Source organism: Pelophylax lessonae (assembly GCF_965119305.1).
Source record: "Pelophylax lessonae genome assembly, chromosome: 1".
Lineage (NCBI taxonomy): Eukaryota > Metazoa > Chordata > Amphibia > Anura > Ranidae > Pelophylax > Pelophylax lessonae.
Genome location: NC_138768.1, coordinates 720,317,975 through 720,333,863, shown reverse-complemented (window position 1 = coordinate 720,333,863; position 15,889 = coordinate 720,317,975). Strand labels below are relative to the sequence as shown.

General features: G+C 45.0%; 1 protein-coding gene across 1 annotated transcript in view; it reads left to right on the top strand.

Annotated features, from left to right (window-relative positions):
- Window positions 1-15,889, top strand: part of SORBS2 (sorbin and SH3 domain containing 2) — a 488,340-nt gene that overhangs the window by 182,913 nt on the left and 289,538 nt on the right. The window contains exon 2 of the mRNA XM_082244055.1: window positions 10,846-10,922. The gene's annotated coding sequence lies outside the window, so the exon portion shown is untranslated. The remainder of the gene's footprint in view (window positions 1-10,845; window positions 10,923-15,889) is intronic.

The window sequence follows — 15,889 nt, the reverse complement described above, 5'->3', positions numbered from 1 at the left end:
GGGAGGCTGGAATCAGGAAGAACTCCCAGGACACTCCCTGGAATCAGGAAGAAGGACATAGCAGATTACACTGCGGCTTCAGATGCCCACATCCAAGATGGCCGTGCTCAGACATCATTTTTAAAAGTAAGATTTTGACTAAAAGCCAATATTGTACACCTTGTAAGTATGAGAATAGCAGTTCTGTAAAGAGCGATGGATTAGTATTATAGCGGTATTTTTAGTTAAAAAGAGGTATTTGAGGCTGGAACTCCACTTTAATACTAAAATGTTTGCTTCTAACCTGCTTTAATTTGTATATGAACCAGTAGGGAGCAATATGAAGAGTAAGAAAAACAAGTCAGTTTCCCTCAGGGTCTCTTCTTTTAATATCTGTTGCAATGCTACAGTAACTTTCCCTCAAACACTATCCATAAGCCTGCCTCTCTCAACCTTTTCAACACAGAGGAACCCTAGAAATAATTTTTCGGTCTCAGGGAACTCCTGCTAAAATTATTATATCTACAGCTTGGTATACATTTAGCCCTGGTTCACACTGGTGCGACTTGTCATGCGACTTGAGAGTTTAAAGTTGCATGACAAGGTGCGCCCCATTAAGTGCAATGGAACTGTTCTAATAGGAGTGACTTGAGTCGCTCTGATTTAGAAAAAAAAGTTTCTTGCACTACTTTTGGTGCAACTTCGCATGACTTACATTGACTTTTGTTAAAGAAGTCGCATGCGAGTCATGCTGAAGTTTGGCTGGGATGTCGGCTTCAAAGTCCTGGCAGTGTGAACCAGGGCTAAGGTCTGATTGCCAGTGGGAAGATGCTCCTTATACTTGTGGACATTGGGAGGATTTACCCCCTTAAAGATAGCTAATATGATCAATGGTGTAAGTGGGAACTTATCTTAGAGGCAGAAATTGCTCATGGAATCCCTACCAACTTTTGGAAGAACCCTAGGATTCCAAGGAACCCTGGTTGAGAAACTCTGCCCTAAGCTGTAGGGAGGGGATGGGGGGTAACAAGACTTTTGGAGCACCCTGCAGAGCTTTCTATTTTCTGACACCTAAATTTTCACTTTCAGGAGCAAAGCATCAATATTCTAAAACAAACCAATGACAGGGAATTTTGAGGCTTATAAAGCACCTGTGTTGCACAGGTTTTTCATATATTTGACTTTTTAAATTAAAAATGAGAAATTTGTCAACAGATTCCAGGGGATCCTGGGTGGAGGGGGGGGGGGGTGCCAGGCTAATAAAGAAATGTGTGGGCACCTTCATTGCCTCAGTTTCACATACAGGCGGTCCCCGGGTTACAAACATCCGACTTACAAATTACTTCTACTTGAAAACAGAGGGAGACAACAGGAAGTGAGGAGAAATATACCCCTAGGAAGGGAAATTCACTCCTGTAAGAGTTTTCATGGAAAAGGTGTATCCACTGAATCTTTATCATCAATCCTTGCTTTCTCAACAACCCAAAATTTTTAAAATCCAGTTGTCATAGGGACAGAAAGTGAGGTGAAATCTTCTGAACAGGGGTACAGACAGCAAAACAAATGGTACAGGGGTGTTAACCCTTCCCTATGCTATCCAAAAAACTTAAAAACAATTATTTTGGCTGGAGCTAAACTTAAAAAAAGTACCTGTTCCAACTTACAAACATATTTGACTTAAGAACAAACCTACAGACCCCATCTTGTTTGTAACCCGGAGACCGCCTGTAATAGCTAACCAGGACTGGGTGCTGGGGAATCTGAGGAATTTGAGCTTGTAATGAATGTATCCCTCTCCTATGCACCTTCTGGTTATTATTTGATTACATTGCTTGTCTATTACATTGTGAAAGCCTCTCTATTTTCAATGTCTTCTGCAAAGAAGAGGTGCGAAGAAAGATGGCCATTCGTCCAATCCCATTTCAGGGCTTGTAGCTTATTCCCACAGTACTAAGGCTCAGTTGAAAATGATTGTGGTTCATCAATGTTTTAGAGCCCAGCTACAGCCTAGAGCAATTAAGCAGCAGTGTTGATAAAGAGCTTTCCTTATGTGGTCTTATTGAAGATGAAGGGCATGGTATCACTGCAGGTTCACTGCAAATGACTGATAACAGTATTAGCTACATTGAAATGGCTAATTCTTTAAGTATTTGGCAGCATGAATCAACCTTCTTCAAAGTAAAATCTGGGTAACATTGTTCCTAGTATAATCACATCGTTATTGCATTTTCTGACTTAATAAAAATGTATAGGAAAGACTCTTATAATTTCATTTATTAATATGACTCATACTGTTTTACATTTCTATAGTTATATCCTGGAAGAATATATTTGTGTAAGAATTTCAGTTTTAAAATGTTATGTTAAACACAGAGATGTGTGCCACTTTGCATAATAGGTGTTTATTCTTATTAATCAGTATTTCGCTGCAGTTGTAACTTTCAGTCTGCTACAAAGTCAAGTATTTGTCGGTCTGTACTTGTTAGCAAATCTCACACATCGTAATAGCAATGCAAAAAGTTGAAAACATCATAAGGCTAGAATTTAAAAAAAAGAAAACATCATAAAGCTGGCAAAACACTGAACCTTGTATTGAATGTATCCCATAGAATAAGGTTTTAAATATACTGTATTGGGGAAGAGTTTAGAAGATGTGTCCTCAATAGGCAAGTTAACCATCACTTCCTGTTTTGAAGATAATGATCAACTAAGAAAGGAAGTGAAAGGAAATTCCTCTAATGGGAACATAAATAACGATAAAAACTCTTTTGTTTCACTTGAAGTATAACTAAGGTCCGGTTCACACCTATGCGATGCGGGAAGGCTGCGAATCCGCAGCCTGTTCCCGCATCGCACACGCACCCCAGGCAGTTCACACTGCCATATGCGATACGCTGGGGGTGTCAATGTAATCTTAACGACACCCCCAGTTTGATCGCATATCGCAGTGCGATCTTGCAGTTCGCACAGGATCGGATCGCACAAGTGTGAACCGCTGTGCGATCCGATCCTGATGCGGCTGCCAAAAAGGGTCCTGTGCGTGTTTGCTTCAGGTGCGGTGCGAATTTAGCCATACAAAGTGTATGGCTAAACTCGCACCGCACAGCCGATGGCATGTAATGAAGGAGCAGTGCGCTCCGCCATTACATGCGAACCCCGCACTCGCATAAGTGTGAACCGGGGGAGAAGGCAGAATTTTTTTTTTTTGTTTTGGATAGAGCAAATAAGGATTAGAACACCTATCAGTTTTTATTTCTGTCTGTGCCCCTGTTAACCACTTCAATACAGGGCACTTTCACCCCCTTCCTGCCCAGGCCAATTTTCAGCTTTTAGCGCTGTTGCATTTTGAATGACAATTGCGCGGTCATGCAACACTGTACATAAACCAAATTTCTCTAGCGCTCATTGACAGACGTAGTCCTTGGTGATACACCACCTTCGGGTTATGTTGCCTCCACAGGAGCAGGACTAGACAGGAAATTAAAAAGCTCTGGCCACACCCCAGGGGCAGTCCCAGAGGGTATATCCTCTCTCTCTCTGCCTCAGCAAATCAGTTATTTTCTGTCTAGTTAGGAGTAAGGACCTAGATACCTTGCTGGGATCTTAGGTCCTGGCAAGAATTTTTTCTTAAAGGATTTTTTTAGACAGCTTTTTTCTCCAGTGTTCCTGTGAGATCTTCAAGCAAGAAAGCTGAACTGGGCGACGGGCTGGATGTTGAGATCCGGTGGTCACCCCAGTTCAGCCTACGAGCGCGTGCAGGCCATAGCTCCGCGCTGGGTCGGCCACGACAAAGTCCCATTAAAGGACTGTCCACGCGAGTTAAACGTCTCGCTGAAACGCCAAAGACCATGAGTCACGGCGTCCGTATCGGTCGACAGCCCTCCCGCCCCGGTGGAGAGGGGTACTGTCAGGAGTTGGTGCCCGCCTGGTTCCGGTATGGTGAGTAGTATGTTCCCCCTTTCCCCCTGACGGGTTTTGTGGTGAACGCGGGCCCCTCTCTGTATGGTAAGATAGAGTCCCTTTCTATCCTACAACATGACACAGATCCTCCTACTTTGAGTGTGATTTTATGTGTGCAAAAAGCCAGGAGGCTTGGTTTGGGAGCTAACAATCTAATTGTATACATGTTTTAAAGATGTAATCTGTGGCATTCTGGGAATCTTATGGGTTAAGTATAAGCTACCTACCAGTCAGAAGCCACGGACATGTAGACTGCCTTCCTAATCAGATCTCCAGCTATTAGCAGGCCTCCCGAACGGCCATGCGGTCCGCCAGGGCCGGTACCGCCAACCACGCCATATCCCCATGCAGTGAGAGTGTTGTGTGCCCTGCAGCACACCGCTATTCAGTACGGGCCGCCGCCATTTTTTTTGCTGGATCGCACGAGCCGCCATTTTGGCGTAGCCTCGTGTCTCCAGCATGGGGGCGGCCATGTTTGAGGTGATCCAAACACCTCGTGGAGCTTGGGGGAGGCGCCGGAAGGCGTACAGAGGGGCGGAGCCGCCTCCTTTCTTCCTGGGCAGCCAGCCAAAAGACTTCCTGTTTGTTAAGACAGCGCTGTAACCTGTTGCAGTTAAACTCTGAGCATCAAGTGGTGAGCCTGGGGGTCTATCTCTCTCTCTCGATCGATAGGGATCCCTAGCAGGTAACACTAAGGGGCTTTTGTGGCGCTGGGGGTCGAAAAAAAAAAAAAAAAGAAAAGTTTTATTTTTGAATTATATTATCCAGGAAGTAACTGGAGTTATCATGGACCCTGCCACACATATTCCCCCACCTGTTTCCCTCGAGGGGGCCACGGGACCCGCCGGTGCACAGAGTATAGAGTCATTTACAGCAATTTTGGAGTCTATGGTGGCTCGGGTGGAGGCGGCCTGTCAGGGACGGGGGTCAAGGAAGCGACCCCCGCCTACCCCTATACCATCTGACACCTCTGACTCAGATTCAGAGGTGGTCACGGCAGTTGCAGGTTCCTCTGCAAGGGCTGTTATCCCAGGTAAAGCCCCCTCAGACAGCGAGGAGGACGCTTCTTCTCCTGCTATTATTCAGGAAGAAGCATTGGTGGACGCACTAGTTGTGGCAGTGCAGGAAACCTTAAAACTTGAGGCTTTACCGGCAGAGGCAACTGAAACAGAGATTCCTTTTGGTACTAATAAGCCCATCAAGACGATGAAGGCTTTTCCTGTACCTAAATGTTTCGGTAATCAGATTAAAGGAGAATGGGAGCATTCTAAACATACCTTTACTATTTCCAAGCGTATTGCTAGACGCTATCCGTTTGAGGAATCCATCATTAAGAAATGGACGGTACCACCAGTCGTGGATCCGCCTATTTCCAGGCTGAATAAAGCCACGGTTATTCCAGTGGAGGACACTTCGTCCTTTAAGGATCCGGTGGATCGAAAGATGGAAGCAGAGTCCCGCACCATCTTCTCTCTGATAGGGTCAGCTTTTAGACCAGTAATTGTTATTGGTCTAGTTTCCCAGACACTTACGGAATGGGCGAAAATGGTACGCCAAGATCTTAGGGGAAAAGATATTCCCCAGGAGACATCTGATTTGATGGAACAGATTATACAAGGGCTACAGTTTATCTGTGACGCAGCCTTGGACACTACTCCCTTACTCACTACTCAGCTCCCATGCATCTAAGACAGCGGTGATCCTCAGACGTGTGCTGTGGTTAAAATGCTGGTCAGCTGACCTAGGTTCCAAGAGGACCTTGACAAATCTCCCCTTTCAGGGGAATCGTCTATTTGGGGCCAACCTAGATGAAATCATTAAGGATGCCACTGGGGGCAAGAGCACTTTTTTGCCACAGGCTGCTAAAGCTAAGGGACCTCGCAACAAGCGAGGACCTTTCTTTACCGCCCATAAAGGGCGCCCGGCTGGTACTAGCGGGAAAGGCAAGACTCCTCCAGGAGGGTTCAAGAAGGGCTGGTCGGACAAGCAAAGGACCAACCCAGCCAAACCCGAAGCAAAGGAGTACACAGCCTGAAGGTGCGCCCCCACCCGGTTTCAGGGTGGGGGGACGTTTTCACCGGTATTCAGGACATTAGATCGAGCATCAACCACTACTACCGGTGCGATTCTTCCCTTCCAACATTTAAGTACTACAGGAAGCAGTAATTACCGTTCCCTGAATAGATCTTTTCCTTTACCTTTTCCTAAGATTAGTCCCGATACCTCACAGGAATCGGATCTGGTTGACCAGATAGGCCAAGTAGCCTCTAGTCGGGTGACTTCGGTCCCTGAGGTTCAACCAGAAAAGATCACCTTTCCTGATAACTATCAGGTATCTGATAAATGTGTGGGAACAGAAAACGACCAGACTTTCTCGGATGGTCGGGGCCAGATACCTCTAGGGACGCCTGGTTCAGATCCAATCAGCGCCAGTGGTCCTAGAAATTCTAGGCTGGCCTCCTCAAGCCGGCCTGGCCGACTTGGACATGTTAGTCGTAGACGTTCCGTGGGAACTTCGTCTCAGGGAGTGTCTGTGGTCTCAAGGACCAATTTACCATCATGCTTTACAGTCGCTGGGTTTAATGGCCTGGCCATTGAGACCCAAGTACTGAAGGACAGAGGTTTGTCAGCTTCAGTCATTCCTACCCTTATTAAAGCAAGGAAAGCGACTTCCAGCAAAGTCTATTATCACACATGGGAAACTTATATTGCGTGGTGCAAATCTTTAGGATTTCCTCCACGTACCTATTCGGTGTCTCGAATATTGGCCTTTTTGCAACAAGGGGTTGAGCAGAAGCTAGCCTTGAGCACCATCAAGGGTCAAGTTTCAGCATTAGCAATCTTCTTTCAGAAGCCTTTAGCTACCAAATCCTTGGTGCGGAATTTCATCCAGGGGGTGCGGCACCTGGCTCCTCCAGTCTGCGCGCCCTTACCGCCTTGGGATCTTAATTTGGTTTTGTCGGTTCTACAGAAACCTCCTTTTGAAAACATCAGGGAGATTCCCTTGCTTACTTTATCCCAGAAAGTGGCCTTCTTGGTGGCTATTACTTCTGCTCGCAGGGTGTCAGAACTGGCTGCATTATCATGCCAGTCCCCATACCTAGTGATTCATAGGGATAAGGTAGTACTTCATCCTAAGCCATCTTTTCTTCCCAAGGTGGTTTCAGATTTTCATCTGAATGAAGATATTGTACTACCTTCCTTGTGTCCTCAGCCCAAGCATCATCGGGAACATGCGTTGCATTCCTTAGATGTGGGTCGGGCAATCAGGGTATACCTGAAAGCTACGGAATCATTCCGTAAGACGGATTCACTTTTTGTGATCACGGATGGCCCCAGAAAGGGTTTGCCTGCATCTGCCGCGACCATTGCCAAATGGATTAGACAAACGGTGGTACAGGCTTATTCTATTAAGGGTCAGAGTCCTCCGTTCCCTGTTAGGGCGCACTCCACTCGAGCGCTCAGTACTTCCTGGGCCTTTCGCCATCAGGCGTCAGTGGTCCAGGTATGTAAGGCGGCCACCTGGTCATCGGTACATACCTTTACAAAATTCTATAAAATTGATGTGACGGCATCGGCGGATGCCTCATTTGGCCGCAAGGTTTTGCAGGCCGCAATTTGAGGAGACCGGTGGTCTACCTCGAGGATTTTTTTCTGTTTGAAAAAAAAAAAAAAAAAAAAAAATTTTTTTCTCTTTTTTTGTTGAGTCTCATCATTAAGGATGAGCATTGTAAACTTCTAGTTGGCACCGGTTGGGCCTTCTAGATTGGGATTTGATTTCATTTTCCCACCCCTCAGTTGTGATACTGCTCTGGGACGTCCCGAAGGTGGTGTATCACCGAGGACTACGTCTGTCAATGAGCGCTAGAGAGAAATGGATTTTTGTAAAATCTTACCGTAAAATCCTTTTCTCTTAGCTCATTGACAGACGTAGTCCCCGCCCCTCTGTTTTTTTGAGTTGGGTTAAAATCTCTAAAGACTGCTTTTTCACATAACTGATTTGCTGAGGCAGAGAGAGAGAGGATATACCCTCTGGGACTGCCCCTGGGGTGTGGCCAGAGCTTTTTAATTTCCTGTCTAGTCCTGCTCCTGTGGAGGCAACATAACCCGAAGGTGGTGTATCACCGAGGACTACGTCTGTCAATGAGCTAAGAGAAAAGGATTTTACGGTAAGATTTTACAAAAATCCATTTTTATGTAATTTTCCCCCCACAAATAGAGCTTTCTTTTGGTGGTATTTGATCACCGCAAGGTTTTTTTCTTTTTTTGCTAAACAAATAAAAAAAAAAGACTGAAAAGTTTGAAAAAAAAAAGTTTTTTGTTTATGCTATACAATTTTGTAAATAAATATGTTTTTTCCTGCATTGATGAGCACTGATGAGGAGGCACTGATGGGGTGGCACTGATATGCGACACTGATAGGTGGCACTGATGGGCACTGATATGTGGCACTGATAGGTAGCACTGATATGCAGCATCGGTGGGCACTGATAGGTGGCACTGCTGGGCACTGATAGGTGGCATTGATAGGCACTGATAGGTGGCACTGATGGTCACGGATAGGCGGCACTGATGGGCACTGATAGGCGGCACTGGTTGGCACTGATGGGCACTGATTGGCACTGACAGGCGGCACTGATGGGCACTAATGGGCACTGATAGGCGGCACTGGTGGACAATAATGGGCACTGGTGGGTGGCACTAATAGATGGCAATGATGGGCACTGGTGGGCAGCACTGATGGTGGGGCACTGGTGGGCAGCACTGATGGGGAGGGCACTGGGGGGAGGGCAAATGATCTGATTACCAGTGCAGACCCCCCCCCCCCGTCAGGGGAGCCGCAGATCGGCTCTCCTTTACTCGTGCCTGTGCCAGGCACATACTGGGGAAAGCCGATCAACGGCTCTTCCTGTGTACTATGTGACCAGCCGTGATTGGAGACGGCTGGTCACATGGTAAAGAGCCTACGTCAGTAGGCTCTTTACCGAGATCGGAGATGCGGTGTATCAGTGTGACACACCGCATCACCGATCGCCGATCACCAATCACCGAGAGCGCATTATCCTGCCGCCATCATATGACGTCCGGTCAGGATAATGCAACCACATTCCCGCTGTCAATCGCCTATAGGGCGGGCGGGAAGTGGTTAAGGGAATTCACTCTCTCTATATTTGTCCTCTTTTGCATTATCATTGAAAGTAAAAGAAAATCCCAAATTTTGGGTTGCCCCCAGAAAAGTAAGGAAGCGAAAATCTTCCAATGATGTGTCCAAGGAGTTGCCTTAATTTACAGGGGTTTCCTCTCACTTCCTGTTTGGTTATGGTACAGGAAGGGAAGGAAAATCTCTAAAATGGGACACAAATGGCGAAAAAAATCTGGGGTTATAACCGTCCCTTGCTCTATCCAAAACGAAAAAAAAAAAGTTTTGCCTACTTGTTCTACTTAACCTTTCTGTCCCAGTTACCACTGTTTAAGGAACAGAAAGAAAGGAGTTTTTATAAACGGGCACACAAATGAGAATGAAAAACATATGAGGTCCTATGCCATGGGAGCAATTTCCCCTCCTTTTCTTTCCTTGTGACCAGTCATTAGGACAGGATGGGACACACAGGGGCCACTGAAAAGGCAGTACAACTCATCCTGTTGTACCGGGCCTGTTCTACTGGGCCTGGCCCCATTAGCTGAACAGGGGGGACCAGGCAGCTTTATAGTTAATAAATAAAATAATTTTACTAAACCACACCCCGATCCTAGTTGCTTACCAGGATGTATTTGCATGTTCCTGGCCCCATCAGGTAAACAGAGGAGCGGAGGAGGGACTTTTTTTCCAGTTTTGGGGCGTAAGAAGATAAGCCTGCGCCACATATTGTGCTGCACTTATTAAAGCTCTGGCCACCCACTGGTTCTACCTTCCCTAGGGGAGTAATTCCTTTGTACACTGCTCCCTCAGTAAGTGCAACAAACTGAGGCAGGGAGAGACTGATGTGATGCGGGCAGACGGCTGAGGGGGATCAGCATGTCAAATCCGGGTTGGAACACAGCCTCAAGCAAGCAGCAGCATACGCTGCACACAGTGACACGGACTACCCTGGGAAGATGGTACAGTCCCCAGTTCTGCCACCCCGTTATGATGATCACAGCTCAGCAGGTGCTCTATGGCTTTGTCACTGTGTGTTACATGGCTGTTGGGTGCTTTTAACTTATGGCTGTACTGTGTGTTACAGATCAGACTGTTGCACAGTACAGCCATAACAAAGTCAGCACCCAACAGCCATATGACACACAGTGACAAAGCCAAAGAGCACCTGCTGTGCTGTGATCATCATAGCGATGATCATAAGTGCGAGGTGCTAATTTACACTTGTTTTGGGGGGGGGGGCAGTAAAAACGCGCAACTGAGATGCAGCTGAGGGGTCACGGTGCCCCGTCAGGTCAGCTGTATGGGACCCCATGATTTCTAACACTGGCCCTGGGTACACATGCCCACTCTGTTCAGTGGAAAAAAAAATAAAGTTTTATTTCTACTCAATATATCAAAGCTCATGTTCCTAACCGCTTAGTGTAGTACCCAGACCCTCTCCATGGAGGACTGCTTTAACTTTGTGTTTCTGAACTAAATTCGCTGGTTGGATTAGTCCATTTGTTTATAGGATTAGTTTTTCCAGTTTTAGATAATATAATATATATGTTATGTTAATGTTCGTTGACAATTTTGTATTTTTTGCTATAATGGCAGGACATTTTTTATACTTTTTATAACTACATCTATTCTCACTAGCAATCTAGTCTGGGTAAATTTGAAAGGTCACAATACCCAGAAATATGTGATACTAGTATTTATATAGAATAAAATGATATTAAATAACACTTCGTATTAACCTCTTCTTCATGTACCTGTCATTTCAGAAATTCCCTATGCGTGACGGCAGACATCAGTAGAAGAGAAATTTCCTCCTGAAGAGGGAAATAAATACCAAACACTAGTAAGATTTAATCTTTGATAATGAATCAGTTGTGTAACATGATATTGCAGTTTTGTGTGAACTGTGTACTGGATCTTCTGCTGCCTTATATTTTTCTGGGATTCCAAAGATACAGTCACCTAACCATAATTTTTGATTCCATAAGGCCTCATTCACACCTTTTATGTTTCAGAAATATCAATCTCTCCCAAAAACGTGCCAAAATGCAAATCACCTATACAGTGCCATTGTTTCCTAATGACATCCCACACATGGCTAGCCGTTCGTCATTATATCCATTAAATGCACAAGAAAATGTGCAAAAAAAAAATGCACATACTGTATGTGAATCAGGCAGGTGTGAATGGGGCCTTAGGCAGGGGCTGACTGGCAGATTTCAGCCCAGGGGGCAAGTACAAACCAGAGGCCCATGGTGAAGTGACTCTGCCCCCCTCCCACTCTCCCTTTTCCTGGCCTCCTGCTGACCCCCATTCCAGACTGAAGCTCCGCTCCAAGTACTCTCTACTCACCGGCCGAATCTGGGTTCCTGACTTGCCCATCAGGGGGCGGTTGGGGGGGAGCTGGGGACAACAGGGGTTGGGGCTGGCCGGGGGAGGAGAGTCTCCAGTGGGGCATGGAAACGGCCTCTGCTCAGACACAGTTTACACCATCCATGCTGGGGGGGAGGGGACAGGAGCTTTGTCCTTGTCCTCATCCCGCATTTAGTAGGTCAGCAGTGGGGACTTCTCTTCACCAGGAATCCTTTAGGCATGTCTTTGGCAGAAGCGGTGCAACCTTTTTATGGGCCATCAGAGGGGCCCAGGGGGAAATTTCCCCCCTGCCCCCTGGCCCAGTCCTCCCCTGGCCTTAGGGAAGCTCACACTCCCTGCTGACATAAGTAGTTCTGAACGTGCCGGAAGGTGATGGACCACTGGACATGCACTGCTGCTCTTACAGAAAGTACCAGTCTTTAGCTTCACCCTGCTGCAGGGATTGTCACTCTTAGACCAGAGCTGGAGCATAAATAAAGAAAAAGACATTTAAAGTAGAGATGGGCCGAACACCCCCCTGTTCGGTTCGCAGCAGAACTCCCAAATTGGGGAAATGTTCTAACCCGAACAGCGAACCCCATTGCAGTCTATGGGAGCCGAACAGGAAAAATCAAAAGTGCCCATTTTGAAGGCTTATATGTAAGTAATTGGCCATAAATGGGGTATGGGGGTCTTGGTACTGTCCTGGGGGACATGTATCAATAAAAACATTTTTTTTCTTAAAACAATAGTTTTTTCAGGAGTAGTGATTTTGTTTATGCTATAATAGTGCAACAATAAAATTGAAAAATTCCTTTAAATATAGTGCCTGGGGGAGTCCCCTTAATGTGCCTGTAAAGTGGCGCATCTGTAGCATGCAAAAAACATGCTGCAGCAAAAACTACATATCTAAAAAAATAAATAAATAAATATAGAATCAAAACACATTTAAAATGACTCATGGTTACATTTGCCGGCACCTGGCCATTGAAAAAATAAAGAAAAAAACAGTGTGGGGGTCCCCCCAAAATCCATACCAGACCCTTATTTAAGCTGGCAGCCCCGCAGGTCAGGAAAGGGGAGGGAAAATCAAGCACCCCACCCTTCCTGAACCATACCAGGCCACATGCCCTTATCATGGTTGGTGGGTGCTTTGGGGCATCCAAAAGCACCTTGTCCCCATCTTGTCAAACTGGGCTGGGGTTGTCGGGGTCTGTGGATGGGGGCCTTATCGAAATCTGGAATCCCCTTTTAACAAGAAGGGCCCCCAGATCCCCCCCCCCCATGTACCTGGGTATCGGGTACATCATACCCCTACCAATTCATCAAAAAGTAATAACCACAAGAAACAGTTAATGCCAAGTGATGTCAGAAGGGGGGAGGGGGCGCCAACGGGTGACCTAGCCGGGTGGCCCCGCAAGCAATGCCAAAGCATAGAGAGGGCATACAGCAGTAGGCCAAGAGGTTTTTTTATTTTTTCTATTTTTTGGGTCAGGCGGGCGGCGTGATTAACAATGGATTGACATCGAGGGACACTTGTCAAAAAGTGTTTCTTGTGGTTTTTACGTTTTGACACTTTTTTGGTGAATGGGTAGGGGTACGATGTACCCGATACCCATTCACATGGGGGGAGCGAGATCTGGAGGCCCCCTTGATAAAGGTGGCTTCCAGATTCTGATAACCCTCCCGCCCACAGACCCCGACAACCACAGCCCAGGGTTGTCGGGAAGAGGCCCTTGTCCCCATCAACATGGGGACAAGGTGCTTTGGGGTGGGGGGGGGTGCTCACTTGTCCCCTTCCCTGACCTGCCTTGCTGCATGCTCGGATAATGGTCTGATATGGATTTGTGGGGAGTGGGCGGGACCACGGTTTTTTCTTTCTTTTTTTTTCCCGGCACTTTTTTTTTTTTGTTTTTTTGTTTTTATTCAGCTGTAAGCAGAGAAATCCATAGACAGCTGATGACTTACCGGTTGTTATGGACATCGGGAGCAGCTTCCCGGCCCTGCTCCTTAACAACCAGCTTACACTGCGCCATGGTTTGGCAAGGCTTTGCCCAATCAGGGCGCAGAATGCACTGTGCCAGGGCGAACACCCTGCAAATTTGGGTTTTCGGCGAACGGCTGAACTGGCAAATGTTCGGGTCGAACTCCTGTTCGGGCCGAACTGTTCGCCCATCCCAAATTTAAAGGAAACTTCTCAGGTTTGCAACTTAGATTGGTCTATTTTTTTTTTTTTTTTTTAAAGCATGTAGGGGCTTTAATAAAATTTAAAAATGCAAGTTGGTTGCTTGAAATAGACCAAAATAAGTGTATATCTTCACTAATTCCCCAAATATTTCTTTAGTTTTGAATCCAATTTTTTTTATATAATATTTTTAGCCATATACAATAGAAATAAAAACAGTGATAGCCTCCCGAGACAGCAGCCCATTCCAGTATGGGATGAGTGAGAGTAAGCATGTTTGCTCCACACCAAAATGTTGGGTTTTTAGCAGGTTTCTGTGACATGGAGGGGGTCTCAGTGTTAATTTCGTCAACTAAAACCGACTAAAACGTTTTCGTCGACTAAATTAACACAATTTAAGTCGACTAAAATACAACTAAAACTAAAACAATTCAGATGACTAAAATATGACTAAAACTAAAATGGCATTTTAGTCAAAAGACTATAACTAAAACTAAATCGAAATTTGCTGCCAAAATTAACACTGGTGCATGCTCAAAGCTTAATACCATAAATAAAAAAATATTCGATTTTTCACTCCAGGACCAGCAGTAGTATATAATGAGTTTGGAAATTGTAGAGAAATGCTTAAATAATGCATTACAAATTACAATAGAACTACACCCATTCGATTATAGATGACTAAAATGAGTTTTAGTCGACTAAAAGGTAGGACGTTTTAGTCGACTAAAATGTACTGGAGTTTTAGTCGACTAAATACAACTAAAACTAAAACACTTGCAGAAGACTAAAATGGGACTAAAACTAAAATGTCATTTTAGTCCTAAGACTAAGACTAAAACTAAATTGAAATTTGCTGCCAAAATTAACACTGCTCTGAAGGCAAGAGGTGGCCTCATATGATATGTTTTCTTAGTTATGACCGATATACTTTAAGGCATGTTTTATAAAGCCTATCTGAGTCAGGCTGTTTATTTTTTAATAGAAATTATTGTTTTGTGAATATTTTTGAGATGCACTTTTAGAGCCCATTCACACCGTCGCGGTCTATTGTGTAGTACAGGAGCCGTTCTAATAGGAGCGACACAAGTCGATCCGACTTAGAAAAAGGGTCCTGTACTACTTTGGGGCGACCTGGAGGCGACTTGCATAGACTTCCATTATGTGAAGTCCCTGCAAGTCGCGCCGAAGTCACGGTGCACAGCGGTGCACGCGACTTCACAGGTCGCCCCCGAAGTCGTGTCGCCTCAGTGTGAACCGGCTCTTATTACATGTCCACAACCAAAAACAAAAACAATGCAGGTTTCAAAAAGTTGCTTGCACGTGAGTGAGGCTGTTTTTTTTTATTAAAAGAGCACATGTAAATTAATTGTGACCAATCCCTCTACTTCAGTGTCATGTACTATAGGTGTGATCAAATGTTTTCTGTACAGTGTGATAAACCGATACCAAAATGTATTCTAGTAGCAGCACTTAACAAGTAAGCCTGGGATAACAGATTTTGTTTTTGCTATTTAATATTTAATATCTGTTATGCTGCTTTGATCCTAAATTATACTCGCAGCTTAAATAATGCAAAAGATTGTTCTGATGCCAGAAAACATTTTACAGCCAAGTGTGGTATATTCACTGTCTGGGGATGTGCAGTCAGTTGGTTTTAAGTAAAATACACTTTGCTGTGAACTGCAGTCAAACATTTTAATCCAGGGAGGCCTCAAATGCAATTTAAATTAATTTTTTGTGGTCGATCATTGAAGGACAAAGGATTCAGAGACTTTTGGAGTAATTTTCAACCTACAGGAGAATTTGGGTACCGGCAAGCAAAAAAAAAAAAAATTTACCAGCCTGGTGACACCCCTCCTAGCATGCCACATTTTTTTTTTTTTTTTAGTGTGCTAGGTGGATGGACAATTTTTCTCTCCCGAGAAAAATGTAGGGCCTCACGCACACTTGAGCTAAAAAAATGTTGATTTTACAGGCGTTTGAGATTTTTATTTCTGAACTCCCCTCCATGTTAACCTATGTGTCCATGCACACTATAGGCGTTTACAGGAGTTTCGAGGCAGGAAAACCCCCCCATCAAAGTCACATTGAGGAGAGGAGCTTTTGAGCATTAAAAAATGCCTAAAGCGCTTAAGACGGGTAAACATGCCTAAGTGTTAGGTGTGTTTAGCTCTTCAGTGTTAATTTTCATTTTTTTTCTGACCAGAATAAATTATTATTGTGGCCAATGAAATAAACATCCAAGCGCTTGATGTGTCTAAATATATTTG